This window comes from Pongo pygmaeus, chromosome 8, assembly GCF_028885625.2.
Source record: "Pongo pygmaeus isolate AG05252 chromosome 8, NHGRI_mPonPyg2-v2.0_pri, whole genome shotgun sequence".
Classification (NCBI taxonomy): domain Eukaryota; kingdom Metazoa; phylum Chordata; class Mammalia; order Primates; family Hominidae; genus Pongo; species Pongo pygmaeus.
Window position 1 is genome coordinate 4321238 of NC_072381.2, and position 25245 is coordinate 4346482.

Genomic DNA, 25245 nt, shown 5'->3' on the forward strand with positions numbered 1-25245 from the left:
TATGGTCATCTTATCTTTGGACAGTCTCTCCAATGTTTTATAATTAATTAAATTCTTTAGCTTATATATTTAGTTGGCTTGTTTTTTCTTTGAATATACATCCAGATATCCCAGGTCACAGGAATTTCCACTTATATTTAGGTTAAAAAACCATGCTGATGCACACATTTGAATTTTATTGATTTACTTTTTCTGGTTCCCTTTCCCTAGAGTGTTCTCTTTTTTTTCCTCTGTAGCTGAAGTCAACCTATTAATTTTAAAGTATTTGATTAAACAGAATCTTCTTTATGAAGCCCTTCCTGGGCCTTCCGTGTGGAATTGGCCATTCTATTGTTCATGTTCCTATGGTACAAAGCACATCTTTCATCTGATCCTACAGCATTTTAGTGAACTTCTTTGACTCCAATTACTAGATAATAAGCTCATTTGATGCTAGAGGTTATGCTGAATCATCTTTTTATCCCAAGTCCCCAGAAAACATAGTAAATGCCTAATAATTTGTTGAAGGAATGTGCAAGTGAATGGAAATGTATGCAACTTGTAACTGTGTAATGCAATTTTCAATCATGACTTAATGTTTGTCATAGTTTACAGTAAAAACACATTATTTTAAATGGAGAGCCTAATATCATTTAAATATTCCACAGAAATAAAGATAGTTTTAGGTCTCTGGTTAAATTTTTTAGTAAATTAGGGATGAAATAACAGATTTCAAAGACTCACTTTCTAAGTAGTATTTTTCTGTCACTCAATGTCTATTTTCCTCCTTTCTACTTTTAAAATGGCAGCTGCACTTTTAAATTTATATTATTTCCATCATAAATAACAAATGAGTAAGTTCTTACTCATTTTCTTGCATCTCCTGAATAAGAGTTATTAAGTTAACCACAAATATCAAATTATAAAAACCTACAACCAACTAATTATTTTTTTTCTTTTGTTTTAAAGAAAGTACTCAAATTCAACTTTAATTTGTGGCATTAATTTATTATAGTGGTGTGGCTGAGGTAATGTAAACAGAACTTTTCTTCCTTTCTTTTCTTATTTTTCCAATTGTCACTACACATTTCTGGAGGCAAATCTTCATTTAAAAGGTGCTGCAAACTCAAGCTTCCCTCATGAATGGCATGTGTTAAATGTGAGATACTCCGAAAGAGTTCTCACACATCACTGCTGTACACAGTAAAATACACTATCACGAATGCATTGATTTAATAAAAGGGCAGAAAGTGAACGAATTAATCAGTCAACTCGGGAACCTGGAAGAGCAGAGCTGTAGCAGGTGCTGCTCTCACCCATCCTGCCCTCAGCTTCCGCCAGCAACGTGTGCATTTTCCGCCCTGTGCTCTGCTGCTAAAGGGCCTTTGTCAGAGGATCGCCTCCTCCAGGAGGGCTGTTCTGCTTCCCTCCTAGGACTGAGCTCTTGACTCCAGGAGGAGCCAACCACACAGTGTGAGTTGCTGTCCTGGTCTCCCTGCAAGCTTAGGCTGAGTCTGTGGTTGCGCTTGAACCTCCCGCTGTTGAGTATCCTCACTTCCTGGCCAGTTGGTTTCTCCTGGAAGAATTTATTTCACAAACACTTGCACCCAAACCCTCGTCTCAAAGTTTGCTTCTGGGAGAACTCGACCTAAGATGGAAATGTACAGACAGAGTCTAAGGAAAGAAAGAAATGTAGGGGCACAAATTTAATGCAATTGAGAAGGAGAGGCAATATGAGAAATTCACAAAAAGAAGGCAGATGAACGTCTGAAAATCTTAAAAATGAGAACTTCTCTATGATACCATGCTCAGTAGATTGGGTGTGGACCTGGGATGGATGGGGACTTAATTCTGATGACCTGATCATATGAGCAGTGTCTAGCAGAGCCCAAGGTCAAAATCCTTGAGGAAGATCTTTAGAACCACAAGTGGGTTTCAGCAAATTATGAGCTCCCTAGGTAAAAATCTTATGAGAGAACAGTAAAACAGAAGGAAGAGAATTAAATCATGCAAATTCAGTGTATTATCAAAGGCTTCAGGTTGCGAGGTGAGTGGCTGGGTGTCTATATTTTTCACAATAGAGTTTTCTAAGGTGAGAGGATTTTTTATTGTGTAAATATTTATGTTCGTTTGTTTTTGGCAATGCTTGCACATAGAAGGTGTACAAGAAAAGTCAACTACAGGAGAGCTCAGTAAGAATGGTCATAGAATCTCACTTTATTTTCTATTAATTTTTGTTTCTGTTGTGCTGGAAAAATAATATGCCTTTATAGGGGAATGAGAAGGGAGAAAAGTCATTATATTCCTTATTCTTTTCTTTTTTCTTTTTGTTTTTTTGAGATAAGGTTTCATGCTATTGCCCAGGATGGAATGCAATGGCACAATCATGGTTCACTGTAGCCTTGGCCTCCTGGGCTCGAGTACTAGGCTCAGTAGCTTGGACTGCAAGTGCATGCCACCATAACCTGCTGGTTTTTTGTTGTTGTTGTTTGTTTGTTTGTTTTACCTTTTTTGTAGAGATGAGAGTCTCACTGTATTGCCCAGCTGGTCTCAAGCTCCTGGTCTCAAGTGATTCTCCTGCCTTGGCCTCCCAAAATGCTGGGATTACAGGTGTGAGCCACGGCACCTGGCCTTATATTCCTTCCTGTTTAGTTTCACAAGGACTGAAATCTACCTCTGATTTCAACCAAATTCCCATTCTGACATATAGAAATAGCAATTTGCTGCTAGGTATATATTTAGAAAGAATAAAATCTCTCTTTTAAGGTGAATGAAAGTAAGCTCTATCTTTCAAGTGATGGGAAAGGAGGTCCACGCAGGTGGATGTGAGTGTGTTGGTGTGTGGTATATATAACATCTAGTGGGTACGATGGTGTGATCCTAGGCATGTAAAAAGAACCCCTTCAGAGCAGTGGCCATATGGTATTTCTGCAAATGGTTAGATACTTTTGAATATTTAAAATCTTCACTCTAAAAATAGAATTGGGTATCTATCTGATAAGGTGGTTATTTCATTTATTATCAAAGGTTAAGTAAACGTTTTCACTAGGGACATCACTAAAAAAAAATCATCTCTCAGAGAAAGGAAAATCATTCTTTCCAATTTAATTTTATTCCTTTTTGTGACAGGAGGGAAGGCTGGGATCCACTGGGTTGATTCCAGGGACTGTCTCTGGGCTGGGGGTAGAGTGGTAAATAGTGGAAGCATCTCTTTGTCTTCCACAGTTTGATGGATGCCAGTAGCCAAATATGAAATATTTTTAGTTTCAGGCCAGTTGCTACTGAAGTCAAAATTCTAATTGTTCATTTATCCACAGTCTTCTGGGTGAGGAAAAGGGCTGAATGGGAAGAGAGAGAGGCCTTCTCTCGCAGGGGTCATTGTCCTTGACAATGATGCATGCCCAGAAGAGACAGCATGACCACTGCAGTAAGATACCCGAGAGCAGGTAAGCACAGCCACCTGGCTGTTATTGTCATGGTTGTCATCATGACTATTATTATATTAGTGTTTGTTCCCAGTGCCATGAGGCTGCTTTCTCAAGCAGCAATTTCTTTATTTCAAAACAAGTTTCAGTGTAATTTACTTCACTCACAAGGGTATTCTAGAAACAAGTGAGATGCTTGTTGCCCTTTTTAGCTGACACACCGAATAAACCTTGACACTTTCTCTTCCTGGTTTCTCCCTTCCCCTCGCCATCATAGCAGGATGCTGCTTCGAAATATATTATACTGACAGTGAGCAAATGTGCAGCAGTAAATATTATGGTTTCATCTAATGCTTCAACTGTGAAAACAAAAGACAGAAAATGTAGTTCACATAACAGATACTGAGGTCAAAAACTATCGGTACAGATATTCCACATGGCAACTATTACACATTTCATGGAGGGCTTATTTATGGGAACATATTATGAGTCATAGCAATTCATAACATGGTGTGCTGTGGAAAATTCCATTCTCCACTCCAACTAAATAGTAGACACACAGCACTCATTTTTGATTAATGAGAGTCATAAACATATCCTACCAGGTATAATACAGTAGTTTACAGCTCTAACCTAAATTGACAGATATATTTTTTTCTTCATAAAACAAGAAAAATGGGGTAAGTAAAATTACTGCAGTTCTCAGCAGGACATTTAACTGGCTACAGCCAGGGCTGGGGCAGTGTCATTACCCACTTATCGGGATTTCAGCTCCTCTAGCATCATTTATTCATTACCTATATTGCAGCATCTTCATCTATTCTATAAATGTCTTTCTAATTTGAATTAAGATAATGCGCTATCTGTGCTTGTTAGATATGGCATAACGCGGTTTGTACTCACTTTAAATCTCACCAAGTCAGAGACCATTTTTGCATTTGAGATAGAGCTAAAAATATTCACCCATTAAAATAGTAATCATCATTAAAATTAGCTCACTGATTTTGCTGATTAATTTTTCAGTAACAAGTGTGCTTTCCGAAAAGTTTCAATTAAACATTTTTTGACAAAACTAGATTTTTAAATCGTAAGAAGAAAAAGATAATTAAGGAAATAAAAATAGAAAATTTAAATCTACTGTAATTTTTAAAAGCCTGACAAATTCTCTGACAAAAATAAAGAGTGAAGAGGATGGGGATGGTTGCTATTACTAGAATGTAGGACTGAGTTAGTTTCCTACATTTTCATTTTGGGGCTGTGATCATCACACCTTGGAAAGGTTGTCTATTTTTGCCTGTATAGAAAAAGTACAATCTAGCAGACATAAGAACTCAAGGGAAGAGGGCCACTTTGGTGAGATTTAAATCTTTATTTGCATGAGTTCTATTTTCAAATGCAACAGGCATGATTCAAGTTCAGAACAAGGTTGGAAATCTGTCAAGGTGCAGCTTTAAATGCAGGGGTTGGAACCAAGGTGGCTGCTTATAAGGCAGTCGTTGGTACTTTTTCTTCTCTTTAGAATCTATTTTCATTGAAGTTAAAGACATAAGCAACTTTTGAAAATTATGGCAGAAGAAATGATGGGTTTTTCTTTCTTTCTTTCTCTCTCTCTTTCTCTCTCTTTCTTTCTTTATTTTTTTTCTTTCCTTCTTTCTTTCTTTCTTTTTTTGTTTTTGTTTTTGTTTTTTGAGATGGAGTCTCACTCTTTTCCCCAGGCTGGAGTGCGGTGGCATGATCTCCGCTTACTGTAACCTCCACCTCCTGGGTTCAAGCGATTCTCCTGCCTCAGTCTCCCAAGTAGCTGGGATTACAGGCACGCACCACCACACCCGGCTAATTTTTGTATTTTTAGTAGAGATGGGGTTTTGCCATCTTAACCAGGCTGGTCTTGAAATCCTGGCCTCTTGTGATCCACCTGCTTCGGCCTCCCAACGTGCTGGGATTACAGGTATGAGCCACCACGCCTGGCCTTTATTTCAATCCCGTAAGAATATCAATCTGTACTGTAATCTTTAAGAAAGCGGACTAGTACAAATGTCTCTGGTTTTAAAATAGATACACCTATTTTAAATGGAGAATAAGAATATTAACTCTAAGACAGAAACCTGTTAAAAAAAAGAGGTATAGAAGATAAATAGTAGGAGAAAGGTATAATGTTCAGCCATGTTAAAAATAATGTTTGCATATAATTTGGTACTAATTAGAGCAATTAAATACTCCTTAGGTATGAATATTTGATATGACACAGTATTTGTAATGGACAAATGTCACAAAGCAGTAGTGATGTCCGGCCCATCACAGATGACCAGCAGTAGTGATGTCCAGCGTGTCACAGATGACTATCAGATAGTATGTGTCATGGGAACACCTTCTGACCTTTCTCATATAATGGGTGGCAGCAGACCTCAAGAGAGACAGGGGCTCCTGTCAAAATGATCTGGGATATGGCAGGCATGAAGGAGCAGCAGTTAACCCAAAGATTTCCATATTTCCATAGAAAAATACAAACACACACACACATTTATTTTCTTTTTAGAGAACACAGATAATGTGTAGTTATATATTTCTTTATTTCCGAACATTAAGCTGTAATGGAAATCAGCTTGTTTTAATAATGTAATTTAGCTTAATCTTCAATGGAGCTTTAGTGAGCTATTTTCTAGAATTTTTAGAAAATAAGTCATTTGCTGTTTATGAGTCTGATTACATAATCTCTGGGCCATTTGAATTGCAAGAGATATTAAATCAAAATGTTTATAAAAGGTTATCTTATATGCTATGACACAGTATGTCTGAGATGGCTAGCATTTGAGAAACAAAGATGTTCTTATTTGTCTCCTTTAATTTGAAATGTAAATTTAGTTTGATTTAAAGTGGAATGCCATAGATTACTATCAGAATAAAATAATGTGTGTATTTGTGTGTGTGAGGGTGTGTGGATTGGTAGATGGATGATAGATGATACATAGCAGCTATACAGACAGATGATAGCTATATGGACATTTAAAGTACCTAAATTGTCATATATTGTCACATCTTGATTCCTAATTATATCCAGATGCATATAAAAATAAAATGTTTGAGATGTTTTAAATCCTGTGTGTATGTTTGTTATTTCCCGACATTCACCTTTGCCCTCTTGCAAACTATCTTTCCTATAGTAGCCAAAGTGATTTATAAATAAAATACAAATGTTTCAGGGCTTCGAAAGGGCTGGCATCACACTTAGAACAAAATCTAAACTCCCGGCTACAGCCTGCCTCTCCCAGCTCCTACGCCATGACTGCCCGCCACCCACCCCAGCTCACTAAGCTCCTACCCTAGACCCCACTGGCTTCCTGCCAGCCTTAGGACACAGGCTCCTTCCGTTTCTTCAGCCTGAGATGGCCACTCCCTGGGGCTGGTCTCTGCAAGCTGGCTCCTTCTAGCACTGCTGGGGCTCTGCCTAACCTCCCACAGACCCCTTAACCAGCTCTGTGGGCTCTGCCCAGCTTCTGGAGAGTTGCATCCTGGCTCAGGGCGTCTTCCTGGGGCTTATAGGCCTCCCACAAGGGAGATGACTGCCAGGTGGGTGTATGAAGCCCAGCCCCCTTCCCTCCAAAGCAAACTGCAGAGGTATCATCATCACCAAGCATCTGAGCACACAGGCTGAGGCTGAGACCCCCTGAGAAGCTGTCCCCGCCTGGCATCTCCCGCTTCCCTCTCTTGACCCTTGCATTGCCAGATTGGCTTCTCCTGGAAGCAGTTCTTTAATCAATCGCTTACAGGTAAGTCCTCATCTCAGCATGTACCTCTGGGAAGTCTGAGGCAAGACAAATGGCAGCTCCAAAGCCACCTCCAACCCCCTTCTGACAAAGACAGCCCATTCAGGGACCTAGCATTCGTTTCAAGTCCAGGGCCCCCCAGGATCCCAAGCATGGGGTCCCTGGGATTGGGGACACTGCCTCCAGCCTGGGCTACATGTTTTATATCTTCTGTGTTTATTCCCTTGATGAGACTTATTACTATCTGTAATTATGCATCCTTTGTTTATGTGAATATTGGTTTCCTCCAGTACGTTGCACTCTCTATGGAAACAGCAGCTTCATTTGCACCCTTCACTGCCACACCTTGGCTGCCATGATGGCATGCAGGGAAGGCAGGTGCTGCTGGCTGCTGGGGGCATGAGAAACTTGTTCCCGAAGAGGAAGATCCTGCCTCTCTTCACCGAATTCTTATGTCCCCATTTCCGCAAGCTGCGTCATTGTCTCTGCTGACCCTCAGCTTCTCGGCCTATCCTTTTTGCCCTGGCTCCTGGGGCCAGCAGGGCTGGTGGCTGCAGGAATTTATGAGGGCATGTACCTGTGAAGAGCGAACAGTGGTAGTGCCTGATGGCCAATTTTTGAGATGCCTAAAAGCTTTCCCAGGGTGCCTGGGCATGACCATTAGGAAAGGAGCATGCATTATGAAGAGTGTGGTCCTTTTCTATCTCAGCGAGGAGATTTACTTCCCCAGGTGGAGCTGGTAAAAGCACAAGCACCCTCGATAAACCCTGAGGAGCTCAGGTGGTTGCCCAGGGAGTGCAGCCTGGTGAGGACATTTCCCTGGAGATCAGGCACTGGAATGTCCACTTCCTTGCTTTTTCTGGGAGTAGGGGATGCAGAAAGCAGAAGTGAATGGAACAAGTTAATCCTTATGACCTTTCACCATTTGGCAAAGGTGTGTGATAGAATATGCAGAAGAATGGACCAGGCAAGGTGGTTCATGCCTGTAATCCCAGCACTTTGGGAGGCCGAGGCTGGAGGATCACTTGAGCCCAGGAGTTCAAGACCAGTTTGGGCAACAAAGTTAGACCCCAACTCTACATATATAGGAAATTAGGTGGATGTGGTGATGAGCTCCTGTAGTCCCAGCTACTTGGGAGGTTGAGGCGAGATGATTACTTGAGCCTGAAATGTCAAGGCTACAATGAGCTGTGATCATACCACTGTACTCTAGCCTGGGTGACAAGGCACAACCCTGTATCAAAAAACAAGCAAACAAAGAAACAGAAGATGCAGAAGAATGGATGTCACATTTAATTTTTTAAAAAAATATGTATCTTGTGAGACATTTAACTCAATGATTTATTAATTCAAGAAATCTTTAATTAGCACTTTATATGTGCTAGGCCCTGGTCTAGACATTGGGAGCACAGAAGTGACCAAACGCAGATATATTTTGCCTTCTTGTTTGATATTCTAGTTGACTGAGAGAAACAATAAATGAACACTCGGAAGGTCGATGGGTTGGCAAAAGTGAGAGAGACTGGACTTGGTGGGGAAGCTTGGCGGTGGTGGCAATAAGCTTTTAAGCAAAGATTTAAATAAAGCAAGGAAGCAGTCCAGGCAAGCATCTTCAGGAAGTGTGTTTCAGGCAGAGACACAGTGGGTGAAGGTTCTGAGGCTGCAACAAGCCGAGGAGGAACAAGAAACACTGAAATTCTGTGAATTCCAGTGGCATCAGTCAAATGTTAATTATGGCACATCAGGTACTTTCCCTTAGCAGCCAACAGAGTAAAAGGGAGTCGGTCTATGTACACAGATGATTGCTTTTGAGGTGGCACTCAACCTGTGTTTCCATCATATCCCAGTGGTAGACTAGAAAATGGCAACAAATAATAGAATTTGTGTTATTCTCATAGGAGCTTTTTAATAAGTTATAGATTCATCTGAGGGAGTACCAGACTACTGGGTTTTAGAGATTGACAGCAAAGAAGAACTTAGGCATGAATCTTCTTAATAACAGCTAATATAGAAATAGAGGAAAAAATCATTCTCACAATACAGATAGATTAGAAAGTAATCATTTATATTCAACAAGTATTTATTGCATAACTAAAAGATTCTATGTGAGAGTACTACATGTAATGATTTTCTGTGAAGCAGTTAAAATACAATTTGTTCCTCTAAGAAGGAAAACAGGATGTATGCATCTATGTTCTCTGCCAAGCACACTAAGGCTTTTGCTTTTAATTCATAAACATTATGCAATACAATGGCACACAATAAAGTTCCTCTTTGTTTAGTAGAGCTGAGGGTGTCCCAGTTGGTTGCAATATATATATTTAATAATTAGATTGTGTGTGTGTGCACGAGTGTGTGCATGCACACACATGAGGGTGTGTGAGTGGGTATGCATGTGTGTGTGTATATGTGCACGTATGTGAGTGTGTGTGAATGGACATGCTTGTGTGTGTGTGTTCATATTGTACAATCCAAATGCCCTGCTTTATGCATCTGTATTCAAGACTCAAGTCCTGCGGGGACAGAGTAACTTGTTTTCAAGAGTGTTTGGCACGGCTTCCTGCAGATGTGGGAACTTAGTAATTGTGTGCTAAGGACGATGATTAGGTTGATGACAAATTTGTGTGTTGAGTAGAAAGAGCTTACTGATTAGTTTCTGGAATTGTTGCCCAGTTTTAAACAAATGGGGTTTTGCTTTTTATTTTTATTTTTTTGATTGGTGGGTTTTGTCATGTATTTAGTTAAACTATGAATGTATGAATGCTGCATTAAAATGAATTCCTTCTCATCTTCCTGGAATATGCGTGGGCGTCTTGCAGGGATTACGAGTGGACTTTGAGCCTTGCACTTCTCCCACACCTTCTCCTGTGTCCTAGGCGTGGCCAGATGCAGAGGCCCAGGGAGGAGCACCAGGTGTTCTGGAGCTTTTATTTTGGGGATTTGTATGTGTATTTTTTCAGAGGTTTCCTGGAATTTCTCAATCCTATGCCCCAGAAAATATCCAGGTTGGCACTAGGTGTTACTCTTCGGCTTGAGACTCTCTCATTAAATCTTGCTGTCATGTGTGTGATTTTATTATTTTTTTAAAGGACATGAAATATGCATCCTTAGTAAACAATAAAGGGGAGCCGCACATGGATTGGAGCCATGATGTGCTCCACCTGCTGGAAACATTTCCAAGGATCCTGTCTCCTTTTACAAACTGTGTTTATGATGGCAGCCCCTGTGATGATGAGTTACGTGTATTCTGTTCTCTGTGCTACTCAAATAAAAAGTGGTAGCTGTTCCATTTCGCTATTTCAGGAATGTAAGAAAGAAAAATACGAAACTGGAAGATCCTTGCTCTAAAGAGTAAAAATTCAAAAAACAAAAAAGATTTTCAGTACTGCGAGATAATGGATTATGAGTCTTTGCTAAGAAGTGGTATTATCTATGAGGGCAATAAATATGAAGGTCCCGGTGAAATTTAACTTTTGGGGAAAGTTGCTATCTTAATCAGCTTGGATTTCAGCCAAATGTCTGATGGTAAAAATTTAAACAAAATAAGAAAAACAAAGAAAAAATAAGCTTACTAAAACAAAATAAAGTTACACAATGAGACACTGAGAAAATACAATGGAGACTGAGTGTTCAGGATCAAAAGACTCAGTGTTTTACTAGGACTTCCTATGGAAAAGCCTTCATTAGATTAGACAGATAAACTTGATTCCACTTTATTGAAATGATCAAGAGGTATGTGCAAGATTTCAGGAATCCTGAGTGACGTTTAAAGCATTTTTAAGCCGTGGGAAGATCTGGCGTGACTTACTGGATTTGAAACTTCAGAGCAATTCCAAAGGCAAACCCAGCTCAGGGAAGACACATTGTTACTTGTACTCAATAAGTAGAGTCTAAGAAACATAACATGCTTCTTACCTCAAGGCTGAGGTTAAGATGGTAAATTGAGTTTTCAAACAGACAGTAACACAATGCCCATCACAGCTGTACCTAGACCCGGAGCCTGATAAAATCTGCGGCTCCACCCTCACCACGCCATGGGTCTCAGCATGTTTTTGTCTGTTTTCACACTGCTGATAAAAACATACCCAAGACTGGGAAGAAAAAGAGTTTTAATTGGACTTACAGTTCCACATGGCTGGGGAGACTTCAGAATCATGGTGAGAGGCAAAAGGCACTTCTTAAATGGTGGCAGCAAGATAAAATGAGGAAGAAGCAAAAGCAGAAACCCCTGATACACCCATCAGATCTCGTGAGATTTATTCACTATCATGAGAATAGCACGGGAAAGACTGGCCCCCGTGATTCAATTACCTCCCCCTGGGTCCCTCCCTCAACACGTGGGAATTCTAGGAGATACAATTCAAGTTGAGATTTGGGTAGGGACACAGCCAAACCATATCACAGCATTAATTATTTCTACCTACCTATACTTGCCACAGGCTTTGCCATGGACACAGGGACGGGAAAAGAGATAAGACTAGACAGATAGGAAAAACAAAGTGGCTTGCGACTGGCCATCCACTTGAAGAAGGGTAACATGAGGAGAGATGAAAACTCTCCACGGGAGTTCAAGCTCCTTCCTTAGGGGAGGTGGTGTAAAGAGGAAATTTAGGAGATGCACAATGAGTGCTACTTTCATGCTGGAGAACACTGTAGGAAATTTCATTTCCTTGGTTTAAGAGGATTCTAACTCATGCTTGAACAAATGGATATAGAAAAATGTTATGAATGATAAATTATTTTGTACTATTTTGTTTTAAAATAACCCATATCATTTTATACCATGAAAATTCACTCAAATGTTGAAGCTATCATAGGTCTTTAGCGATGAGCTTTCTCCCCGGGAAGAAAGTGAAGAAAACAATTCAAAGGTAAGGCTAAAGGTGACCCAAGATTTAGACCTGGACTCATCGGATTTCAGATTCCACATGTGACTAAGTCAGAGCCAATGCAGTCTTCACTTCATGTCAGCAAGAGCCACACTCTGAGTGCCAAACACAGCAAGATATTGCAAGGTTTGCATGATATTCATGGCTCAGGAACATAATATAATCACAAGCAAACTTAAAAAAATCAATTAATTCTTACCTTCCAGGCAATAAAATATCTAAAAATCACAAACACAGATTTGCCTCTATAACCTCTATTGCTAATGATCCCTGGCTAAAATGAGCATGTGAGCCAGGCATAGTGGCTCATGCCTACAATCCTAACAATTTGGGAGACAGAGGCAGGAGGATTTCTTGAGGCCAGGAGTTCAAGACCAACCTGGGCAACAAAGTGAGACCCTTTCTCTACAAAAAATTAAAAAAAAAAATAGCCAGGCGTAGTGACGCACACCTGTAGTCCCAGCTACTGGGGAGGCTGAGGCAGAAAAATCACTTGAACTGAACAGTTTGAAGCTGCAGTGAGCCATGATTGTGCCACTGCACTCCAGCCTGGGTGACAGAGTGAGTCCCCGGCTCAAAATAAATAAATAAATAAGTAAATAAATACATAAATAAAAATTTAGAGGTTAGCATAGGATTTTTTTTTTTTTTGGCAATGAAATTTCTATTGCTTTAAAAAAAATACAAATCGATTTGTGGTGGTTCTGTGATGATCCCAGGCAAACAGATATTTTACATTTCTTTTCCCTTAGGCTTGCGCCACCCTAGCTTTAGGAAAAGTCTGCATGTTTTCCCTGTTTTAACTATACTTTGTAAAACTGTTAGAAATGCCTGAGAGAGAAATGGGAAGAGAGCAAACAGGGACTGTGTAATGTGTTTGTTTCCTTTACATTCCTTTGTTGCATGTTTGCTAAATTCCTGTGCGTTTCGCCTTAGGGGTTTGAGATTCGGGACTACAGGGCAGGACCTGCTCACCGGCTGCCCGTGACCGTCACAGTAAGAGAAAACAGACAGCCACAGGAGGTGAATCTTGGAGCTGTGATGTCAACTCGGCTACTACACGTGTGTCTGTGTTCTTCCTCAGCCTGGAGAACATTTGGGGAAGGATAAGCATTAGGCAGATGATAGACAATAGGCAAAAAGTTTTATAAGGGAAACTGTCAGTTAGCAAGAACTCACATGAATATCTAAGCACAATGACTTGTCAGTTTGGTACTAGGTGATACAGTGAGTTTTGGGAAGGGATGTTAATTTTAGTCTCCAGTTTTGCTGAGGTCATAATTTTGATTCTTTTTTTTTAAGTTTTCATTTTATGCCAGTAGATGAAGCAGGTAATCAGCCTTACCTCCAGGCACTCAGAAGGTACTTGCCTAGGGCTGCACAAGTTGCACCAATGATGACAATAAGAGGGGCATTTACATTTTACATAGTGTCGGAGATTTTAGAATTTATTATGAAGAATAAAAAAAGGTATAGGGAATAACATAATGAACCGCCAGCTTTCTTAAATCTTCATATTTTGGCATATGCATTTCACACTTTTCAAAGAAATTAAACTAAATATGAGGTCCCTTATTGAGCCCTGAAATACCCCCTTTTCTCCCCTTTTGAGATAACCAGTTACCCTTAATTTGTTGTCTATCACCCTATTCATATTTTATGCTACCTTTATATATGCATATTCATGAATTTTTCATGCAGTTGCTTTGCCTATTTTAAAATTTAAGTGTCTCACACTGCACATTCCATTTTTTACATATTTTTGTCACAAAGTTTTTGGAGAATTTATTCTGTTACCCGAGCAAACTTGTTAACTGTTTTGTAGTATTCTGTGGTGTCAATATTGCAGTTATTTTTCTTTTCTTCTGTTATGCTCTTTAAGACTGATTCTAATAACAGTGCAGGCAGTGAAGGATCTTTTATTTTATTTTTTTTTGGCTAGTCTATTTTAGGAGCATGTGTCTAGGATTTGCTGGTGGCATGCGGCTCCTTTTGCAGTTCGTTTGGCAGGCACAGACACACTGAGCTGCTGCAGGGTACCACACTTATCCAGCCTTGGTCCCCGAAGAAGAAGACAGGAGGAGTGTAGGGAGCTGTAGTCTCCAGCACACCCTGCAGAACACCAGCAACAACCTGTAGGGGCCACAAGCCGCTGAAATGCAGGAGCTATTTGTTGCTGCAGCTTCCAATTAAACCTGACAAAAGTGAGGAGGCAGTCACCAGTGTCATACATGTGAGATCTCAAAAAAAAAAGTTCTCTTTTTTTTCAGAAAGCAATCGGATGTATGTTCCATTTGATTTTTTTAAGTCAGTGTGCTTAATGAATTGACAATATTTTAATGTGTTCAGTCAGAATTTAGGGAAGAATGAAATTTTCCCATAGGGAAATAAAAAGATTTCTGCAACAGAGCAGCAACCAAAGGGACATTTACTTGTGTCCCCTGGGGCCTCTGTGTCTGCTGCAATCTGAAGGTGGCTCCAGCACTCGTTCCCAGTGGCCAGCCCAGGGCTTCTCTTGGTTGTCATCCTGGAAACTCCCTTCTGTTTTCCTCAGTGCTGATTACCTATTCCCAAAATCTGATAGTTCTCGTCCTTGACCTAACCCCTCATTTCCTTTGTTTTACTTTCTACGTTCTAGGATATTTCCTTCTCATTGTATTTCACACCAAATCCTATTTCTTGGCTATCTGAATGTTTCTTTTATCTTTTCTTCATTTTTTTATTATTTCAAGAAGGTTATATTTTATCATATGTTTATGGATAGTACAGATTGTTTTAAGTGAGATTTTTTTAAGTTGTTTTCTAATATTTTTCATTTTTTCTTTTTTTACACTTTGCCTCATTATCCCATTTAATGTAAGTTTGAGGCTTCCTTCAGGTGTCTACAAATGTGATTACTTGGTAAAATTGCATGTCTCTCTTCAGTTTTACTTAATGCCACCAAATTGCTCTTGAAGGGCCTATGCCAATTTAGTGTCATGAGCAGAGAATGAGCATTTATGTCACCCACCCACCCGGGTTTTTAACATTCAGTGACCAAGATAAAACATGGCACCACCTTCTACTTGTCTAACTTTCTTAGGTCTCAGGGGACAAGCTTTGGAAATTTAATTTCCTCAGTAACCACCCGCTTAAAGTATTCTGAGTTTTGAGTGGTTCTTGACTGCTGTATTGTTGCATTAAAAGTGCATTCTTTTTTCATGGATTTTTTAACAGAAGTTTTTGTTTTAGATTTATTTTATATATATATATTTTTTTTACCTTGCAAACATAAACAGGGTACAGAATTAACACAATTTGTTTTGCTTTTGTTTGTAGAATTCTTTATTTTTTAGATCTTTTGAAATGTATGAATGTTGTTCTGCAAAAGATTTTGTATTTTACTCTTACTTGTAAACTGGATAGACCTATTTATTCAAGAATATAAATGGAAACATTCTGTGTTACAACAACTTATTTCAATCTACAGTTGTTTGTGGCTTTTTGTCCTTGTAGAATGTGACATCTATATTAACAAATATTCTGATGGGAAAGTAGAAATAGGTTTATTGACATTTCAAAGGGACAGTTTTATGACATAAATACTTTATAAGACTAGTACATTCATTTGAATGACTAGAACTAATTAATATGGTGAATAAAATTTAACTTCCTTGAGAAAAATCATTAATGGCCATTTTGAAAGAAGATGATGAAATAATTTGTGTTATTTCAAAATAAAAGAGGATTACATTTTTAATCTAGATTTCTCAGTTATACCAAATCAGAAACATCTATCATTATTCTCTTGCTCTGAGATAAACATACATAAACACGTCAAAGCTATTTCATCAAACTCTAATACTAAGGCACTCAAATGGAGTACCATTTCCATCAGGCAAGCTTACTACTAAAAAACAATTTAAATTTTTGTTAACTATATTAGTATGTACTGAACTTTATCTGGAGAAATGGAAGAAATTATATTTGTTAATTATTGTAGAAAATTACAAGAGGAAAAGTGAGATTTTGTTAGTTTTGCTTTTTGTTTGGATCTTGTTGGAAATGTATTTTGTTGACTACTATATAAACCCAAATGTCTGCATATTTAACCATAATCTTGGTTGCTATGAAACTGGAGATTGTGTTTTTAAAGAATATTTACTAGCAAAGACATTTGTGCTTTCATAGAATATGTATAACAAAAAAATTTAAATTCTATTGAGAAAAGGGTGCACTACAGTAAATCCATAATGAAAAAAAGAATTACTCTAACAGTATTACAGTTATACCTGTACTTTTCTACTTAGATGAAGACTTTCTGCAGAGCTGTAATGGTTACTTTTATGTGTCAGTTTGACTGGGACACAGGGTGCCAAGATATTTAGCTAAACATTGTGCCTGAGTGTGCCTGTGAGGGCGTATCTGGAGGAGGCTAGCCTTTGAATGGATGGACCGAGTAAAACAGGTTTGCCTTCCCAGTGTTGGTGGCTGTCATCCAACCCAGGGACAGCCCCAGTGGAGCAAAAAACAGAGGAGGGCAAGCTCTCTCCCCTGTCTGACTGATTGAGCTGAGACCCTGGTCTTCTCTGGCCCTTGCACTGAAACTTGTGTTGGCTCTGCTAATTTTCAGGCTGTGAGACTCGGACTGGAATTTACACCACTGACTTTCCTGTGTCTCCAGCTTGAAGATGGCAGATCATGGGACTTAGCCTCTATAGTCATGTGAGCCAATTCCTTATTCTACGTATACATCTACATATGGAAACATCCTGTGGTTTCTATTTCTCTGGAAAACTCTGACCAACACAAAAGTCATACAATTTTAACAGCCAAAACCTGCAGACTATGCACTTTTGAAATGTCCAGGACAACTTTAGATGAGAACACAAATATTACCTCATCTTAGTACATAATAGACTTTTAGTCTATAACGAAGTAAGCAAAATTTTAAAAAGTAAAGACTGAGTAAGAAGTGTAATGTCTCTGAGGAATAGCCACACCGTCTTCCACAATGGTAGAACTAATTTACATTCTCACCAAGAGTGTAAAAGCATTCCTATTTCTCCACAACCTCCCCAGCATCTGTTGTTTTCTGATTTATTGATGATCGCCATTATGACAGGAGTGAGATGATATCCCACTGTGGTTTTGATTTGAATCTCTCTAATGATCAGTGATGTTGAGCTTTATTTCACATGTTTGTTGGCTACATGAATGTCTTCTTTTGAGAAGTGTCTGTTCATTTCCTTAGCCCACTTTTAAATGGAGTTGTTTGTTTCTTTTTGTAAATTTGTTTAAGTTCCTTATAGATGCTTGACATTAGACCTTTGTCAGATGGACAGATTGTAAAAATTTTCTCCCACTCTGTTGACCCAGCAATCTCATCACTGGGTATATACCCAAAGGAATATAAATAATTCTATTACAAAGATACATGCATGAGTATGTTTATTGCAGCACTATTCACAGTAGCAAAGACATGGAACCAACCCAAATCCCCATCAGTGATAAACTGGATAAAGAAAATGTGGTACACATATACCATGGAATACTATACAGCTATGAAAAAGAATGAGACCATGTTCTATGTAGGCACATGGATGGAGATGGAAGCCATTATCCTCAGCAAACTAATGCAGGAACAGAAAACCAAACACTGCATGTTCTCACTTATAAGTGGGAGCCGAATGATGAGAATGGACACAGGGAGGAGAACAACATACACTGGGGCCTGTTGGGGGATGGGGGGAGCGAGATCATCAGGATAAACAGCTAATGCATGCTGGGCTCCATACCTAGGTAATGAGTTGATATGTGCAGCAAACCACCATGGCACATGTTTACCTATGTAATGAACCTGCACTTCCTGCACATGTACCCCAGAGCTTAAAATTAAAAAAAAATTTAAAAAGTGTAACTTGTAGTCATGTATATCTTAAACAACTTTAAAAACTAATGTACTGTGTTCCCCCTTTTCCTTCAAGGACATCCATTATAATATGATCTTGTCAATAATCAACATTTTCTAGTTAGGAAACTTGATAACATTATCAAAATTGTTTTTTTGAGAGAATACAATTTTGACAATTTCTACATTGAGTCAAAACTTCTGTGATAATTAGTTTTAAATAATCGACCTAGGCTACTTTCTTACTGTATTTAGAAAAAAAAACACTGAGATTATATATAACCTATAAAATATCAACATACAATATCTGTTCATTCTTTAAATCTTGGGATATTATTTTATTTTCTATTATCTTGTGAATTGAAAAATTTCAGTCACATCACTTTTACCTCTATCAATTGTCTGAAAATGAAAATGATATTGAAATAGTAAGGATTAAGATTCTTAGCCTAATGTTAACAATAGTTCTCACCTTATCCATGGGGGATACGTTCCAACACCCCGGGTGTATGCCTGAAACCTCCAATGCTACCAAGCCCCACATACTCCATGTTCTTTCCTATACCTACAAATCTATGACAAAGTTTGATGTATAAATTAGGCAGAGTAAGAAATTAACAATGATAACTAATAATAAAATTGAACAATTATAGCAATATATTATAATAAAAGGTTATCTGAATTTGGTCTCTCTTATTTCACTGTACCACCAATAACTAAAACTGTGAAAAGTGAAACTGTGGATAAGGCAGGACTATGGTACTCAATTACTAATTCATATAAAGCAGATATGTTTTAGAGAGTTCAAAGAAGAAAGGTATGTACTTTTGTCCCTGCCTTAAACCTGCCTACCCTGAAAAACACTTTCAATACTCTTCAGCATAAAGGAGATAAGTGAGTAAATGGGGCAGCTCACAGCTGAAGAGGATGCTACAATTTGGGTGCCAGAGGTTGCAGGTGAAAAACAACAGGAGCAATAACAATACTCAATGAATTTTATGGAGCAGTATTGTCCTTAGAGTTGTTTCCCATGCATCCTCATTTTGTCACCATGATCATCCTGTGAAAAGTCTGCGCTTGTGATCCCCGTTTGATAGGGGAGGAGGCTGCTGCTCAGAGGACTGTGTGACCTGCACGTGGCTGTGGCTCTCACGTGTGGAGTGTGCACTTAGAGCGCCAGGCCCACAGCAGTCAGATTCCACGGCTTCTCTCTTTTTCTCTCCCCTGCTCATCCAGGACTCTGCATTAGACCTCACATTAGAAGTGCGCAGTGCACAATGAGAAGTCTTATGCCCTCTCCCCTGCAAGGAATTATGATGAAAAACTCAGGAAATAGCATTCTCCATCCCTGCATTTGGGCTCAGAAATGTACTCAACCTAAAGCTGTTTCAACGTTTACTTCTCAACTACACGTGTGGCATGGAAACAAGAAGTTCACCTTGAATCCTAAACTAAACTCTAGCCGTGTTTAGTTCTTAGGGAAAAAAAATCAACCCTCTAAATACCTCTACTTCTTTGTCTGCCTATTATCAATTGGCCCAATAATTTTTCTAATAGCTTATCTCTTTCATGATTTTGTTTTGCTTCATTTCTCCTATTTTTAGGGTTGAATACTTTTATAAAAGTTCAGGATGTACCTGATTTGCTGTAATTTCTTCTTAACTTTTCAATTATCATTGAAGGATAAAAACATGAATAATTTGCAGAAAATCCCCAATCATACCTTGTTTGAATAAGACATGGTCCAGTGCTAAAATGTTGGCAAGTTTAAGAAGTAAAAGCTTCTCTTTAGGCGAGGGCCAGTGACCTCAGACTCATGCACATCATTTAGGACTGCACCAGATGTGACGACAAACCCAACTCAAATTAGTTGAAGAAAAACCAGAAAAGTCTTGGTTTCTGTAACAGAGATGTCTACAGGGAGACCTGTTTGGAGTTTGACAATATTCAGGCCTTAAACAAATGATAGTACCAAAGGTTCTATTGTATCATCCTTCAAGCTAGTGTTTCTTGTACCATCTGATGTCTCCCACTCCCACACCACTAGGTCCAGAGGAAGAAAGAAAGCTTTCTCTTTTCTTGAGCTCCAGCAACCATTTTCTTACATTTGTTTGACTCTCATTGGATTACCTGACAGTTTCAAAGCCCATCACTAGGTTTGAGGGAGATGAGATACACAGAGGTTCAATTTAATCCAATTGATTCCATGAGTGGAGATAATTCTGGGGTCTATTCCCCCCAAACTGAAAAGGAGGAGTGGTTTTCCTAAAGAAATTTGGATTTCTTTTGTTACCAGTGGTGAAAGAGTGGATGTTGGTCAGCTAACAATAATTGCTCTGTAATTGGAGCTCCAGAACCTGGGGGTTTCATGAATAGATTTAAGGAGTCTCAAAAATGCTTTGAAATTGTGTAAAAAATGCATAAAAGAAAATATGCGTATATTTAGTGGCATTTAACTTGCCTAAAATTAATAGCCACTAGCATAGAGTCTTCATATTTAAATATGCTGTGTTAGAAAGGGGTTTAAATGCACAAACAAATCTCCTGTCTAAGGGTATATTATCAATTATCTAGATTGTCTCTTTCTTTCTTGAATATTGTTTCTTTCTTTCTTGAATATTCCATTTGTTAACAAATGAGGACCCTTCATAAATATGACCTGATTTAGATAAATATGTAGATAGACGTTTAGAAAGAAAATTAACTACATTAACTACATGTTCTTCTTCAGTTGTTGTAAGAAATAGGCTTATTAAAAAAGGGATTACTGAAAATAAACATATCTTTATATTCTATGAGCATGTGTTTAATAGATTCTTTTCTTCGTTACTAAGAACAACTAAGAGATTATAAAAGGAATCAAAAACCCTGGAAAGACTCGAAAAGAGAAAGGCAAGACAGTTAACTTGTAACAAACTGCCTTTTAATGAGACAATTCTGCAAATACTTTAATAATAATAATAATGGCAATAATAGTCATTTGGATTTTCAGTCTACTTTGTCTTTCTATCAAGGGTATAAAGCATTTCTACATAATGAGATAATATTCATGACAAGGGAATAGTCATAGCCATAAATGTCCACAGCACTTAAACACTGATGAGGAGCTTTGACATCTCATGACCTACAAAAGCCTTTCCTCTAAGTGCTTCTCAAGGCAGCCGCAGTATCAGGCACAGCTGGGAAATGGGGGTGGCAAGGATCCTGAGAAAAGGAGTGGGATTTTTCACTGGTGATGAGCGATTGTGCTAGCTAGCTATGCGGCTGGGGAGTTCTTACTATAATCCACTCTTTAATGCATAAAATCTAAAAGTTTACTGACCAGCTGTTCAATGAGACAGGGTGGGTGTTCTGAAATACTCAGTGTTTCATGGCTCTGTGTATCTCTTGCCATACTCGGAGGTTCTCAGATGAATTTCGGAGGCCTTCTTCTCATCTGCTTTGTGGCTCCATTGAGCGACTAACTGGTCTCTCCAGTACATCCATCCTCCAAATTCTATCTCTAGTGATGTTTCTAAAACACAAATTGGATCTTTCATGAGTTAACACTCATCAGTGGCTTTCATTTGCTTTCAGGGTGAAGCTCAATGCCCTACTTGATTCTGCTCCTGCCCAGCTTTCTAGATAGCGGTGTTGAGGGCCCGGTTCTGGGGCCAGGAGGATTTGGATTCAGCTGTACTAAGAGTGCTGGAAACTTGAGAATCTTTACATCTTTATGCCTCAATGTTGTCACTTATAAAAATCAGATAAAATAAATCCTACTTTGTTGATTTGCTCTGAGAATTAAAAGAGAAATCAGAGGCTTAAGGGTCTGGGCTATTAACTTAAAATGTGTGATTTAGATTGGCCTCCAGAAGAGTTTCAGGGAAACCTGCTATAACTGGTGCTACGACAGTCTGTCTTCATAGAGTGTTGAGCTGATGGATGGGGCTGGACGCACTCATCTCCTGGACATAGACCTGAAACATCGAGACTTAGATCCTGGCCCCAGTCATGCCAGAAAGGAGGCCAGGATTCCCCCAGCAGACGCACTCTGGGGATTAGGGTAGGATATTGAGGTTCTGTTACGACCCACTGCTGGAATGGCAGTTCCTGAGTATTTAAGAGGAAAAGCTGGTTTTTCCCCATCATTCATCCTGAGTGCCCAGGACCATGGCGCCAGGCAGTGACACCTGCAGTCCTGAGGGTAAAGCAGAACCACACTCCGCGAACCTCCCCCAATAAGCACTGTTCTGGAAGGTCTTGAAGGAGTGAAGGGAAAAACTTCCCGTTAATCCTCTGAGTGTTCACTGAAAAATCACAGACAACAGCTGCATTCATAGGAGAAAAGGCACACAAACTTATTTGATCACAGTTGTGTGTGATATGGGAGCTTTAAGAATGAAGTCCCCGAGATACAGGGGGAATAGTCTATTTTTATGTTTAGGTTCAACAAACTACGAATGTGAGAGAAAGCTAACATAGCCAACTTCATGTTGCTTCTGACTTCACAAGCTAACTGCCAGTGCTCATTCCTTTATGCAGGCCAAGCTAAGTATGGGAGGAATTTAGTTTACAGTTAAACTTTCAGGCAAGGATAATAGTAGTCCCTTGCCAAAATTAACTCGAGGACATAAACAGGGTGTACACACAAGTAGCAATGTTTGGTTGACAATGTATAGGAGCACTGTGACCTGGCCAAGGACAAAGAGGTTCTGAAACCTCCTCAAACTCCTGCTGATGTCCAGATGTCTGTGTCAGCAGTCACCTCCTGACCTAAACCCACTTCTTGTTCCCCCTTCCCCAGTAGAAAAACACGCTTGAGATTCAGGCCTTTTAAGATGGTTCTTCTTTAGGACATTAGTGTGAAATCTTCTCAGTTTGCTGACTTTCCAAAATCATGTCATGTTCCTTGCCTCAACTCCTTGTTTCTTTAACATATTGCCTGTTCATGTGCTGAGTAGTACGAGCTTTGGACTCAGTGTCAAGGACAGCCATGTAGAAATATAATTGAAAAAAGGGGCCTGATCCAACGCTGATGGATGCCGTAGAGAAACCCAGTGAGTCCTGTCTGTCTAGGTCATTCATGGACTCTCTGAGCATGCATTTCTTTCTCCTGGGTGTGGGGCAGGAGTCTCTCTGGAAATGGGGTTCTCATGACCTATAATCAAACAGGGTAGGTCAGACAATTTCTTTATGGTCAGGTTTTACACAGAAATGCAGGGAGTAGGGGGTGGCAGTTAGAATAATATTTTAAGGTTTTATGGCTGGCTTTGGGGAAAAGGGATTCTAATTTCCATGACTTACCTTGAAGAAAGGGATTCTAGTTTCTGTGGCCAGCCTCTGGGGAGAATAGGGCTGAGAGACAGCAGGGCAGGAGAAGGTCAGAAGAAAAATGTTTGCTTCTGAGGCCTCCATTTTGGGGTATTATTTTCTAAGTTCCAACAGTCTGATGTGTGTTCTGTCAATATTCACCCTCCTTTGCTTGCGACGCTGGCATGCAATAGTACTAAGTAAATAGTCCCATATTTTAAAACAATAACACATTTGATTGCATGACTCATCCTAACCTGGATTGCAGATTCCGGCTCTATTTCCTGACCTGAAACTCTGGCTTTTGCATGCGCTCCTTCTGACGGGACACCCTGTCTTCACCCACTAACCCATCTCACTCCAGTGGCCCTCCAGGACCCAGGAGGATGAGGAACAACTCCCTCCCACCACCTGCGCCCCAACCCGGACTGACCGCGAAGCCCCAACACTTGGCTCTGTTGTGGTTCTCACCCGCTTCTATGCCCATGGATATTGTACGGGAGGAAAAGACTCATTTTCTCTCCACCCTCCTCGCTTGGGCCCTGTAAATGAGACTGACAGAAGACAGATTAACAAGATTAGTAAGGGTAAAGCAAACAAGTTTATTGGCCAGTGCATCCTGCATGCATGCAGGATAACTCAGGAATGAGGAACTCTGAGGGGTGGTTAGAACTTGGGCTTCTGGAGCATCTTAGACACAGACCAATAACACTTTTCTGAAAAAGCGACAAGACAAAGGAAAAGGGCTTTGAGTTTTCAGGGGAGGGAAATTGCATATATGTAAATATTTAAGCAAGTCAATGGAAGATGAGGGCTAGTGAGTAAGATTTGTTGGGTAGATTCCTCTGGCTCCTCTAGGCTGATAAAGTTTTAGAGCAATCTCAGGTAACTGACTCCTCACCCTCCTGGTTTGGAGGAGGGGAGACACCTTTACAAATGCAAGTCCTGCCTTAGCAAATAGCAGGAAGGCAGAGGGCTTTTCTAGTGTCTGCTTCTTCTTAACCATCTTCAGCTCACAGTAACCCTTCTGTCAAAGCAGCACATTTGGGCGGTGAGTCCTGCTGGCTGTCACTCTCCTTGTCTCTTCCCCCCATCTCACTGTGCACTCCTCCTGCTCAGCAGGGTTCCACATCTCAGGGGCTCCACTCATCACTGGGGAATTCAAGGACAGGAGCGCTTCCTACCAAAATTGGTCTTTCTTTTGTCTTTAACTTCATTTCTGCTCCTGGGCTTTTCCCATCCTTCTGTTTGCCTCCTCTGTTTTCTTTGAAATTGTTCTCTTTCTTCTCTTCCCTTTAGCTGTAGTTTTTCCCTTAGGATTCCTTCCCTGCATGTCTTCTCTTCTAGTTCTGCCACGTGATTGCTTCTCCTCCCGTGTTTTTAACTCTACAGGGAATTCACCTCTTTCTTGAGCTTTGGAGCAGTGAATCCTACCAGAGATAGTCCTAGCATCCAAGCAGAGCTCACCGTCCTTCCAAAGTCCCACAGAGCACTCCTCCTCCTTTAAGAGGAAGCCCAGGACCCCCAAGTCCACATTCCATGGTTGGTTTCCATTCCTCCCCCTGCCTCTTTCCATCCTTCCCAATAATATTCACATTTCCCTTAATTCTGACTCCGTGTTTTCATCAACCGCCTTTCTGTTCTCCAGCCTTACTGTGTCTGTTCGGCTTCTCCTCATAGGTGATCCGACTCACCCCAACACTCACAGTTTGGCTCTTCCTGTCTAAAATGTTACCCTCTTTTGATTTGTTGCTCTGTTAAGTTTATTATTTCTGCAAGCAGTATGTTCTCTTTTAAATGTACATTTTATGTTTTTATTCCCTTACTGAACCCCCTGCCCTGCCTCCCATAGTCCCAATGGTGAAACCTCCTCCCTATGTCAGGGCGTCAGGTGTTGGGCTGACCCTGACCCTTCTGCCATCTCCTTTAAGCTCTACCCTTGGTCTAGACCAAACGAACGCCACAGCATCTCCCCCACTTTCCTGGCCCTAGGATGCAAATTTATC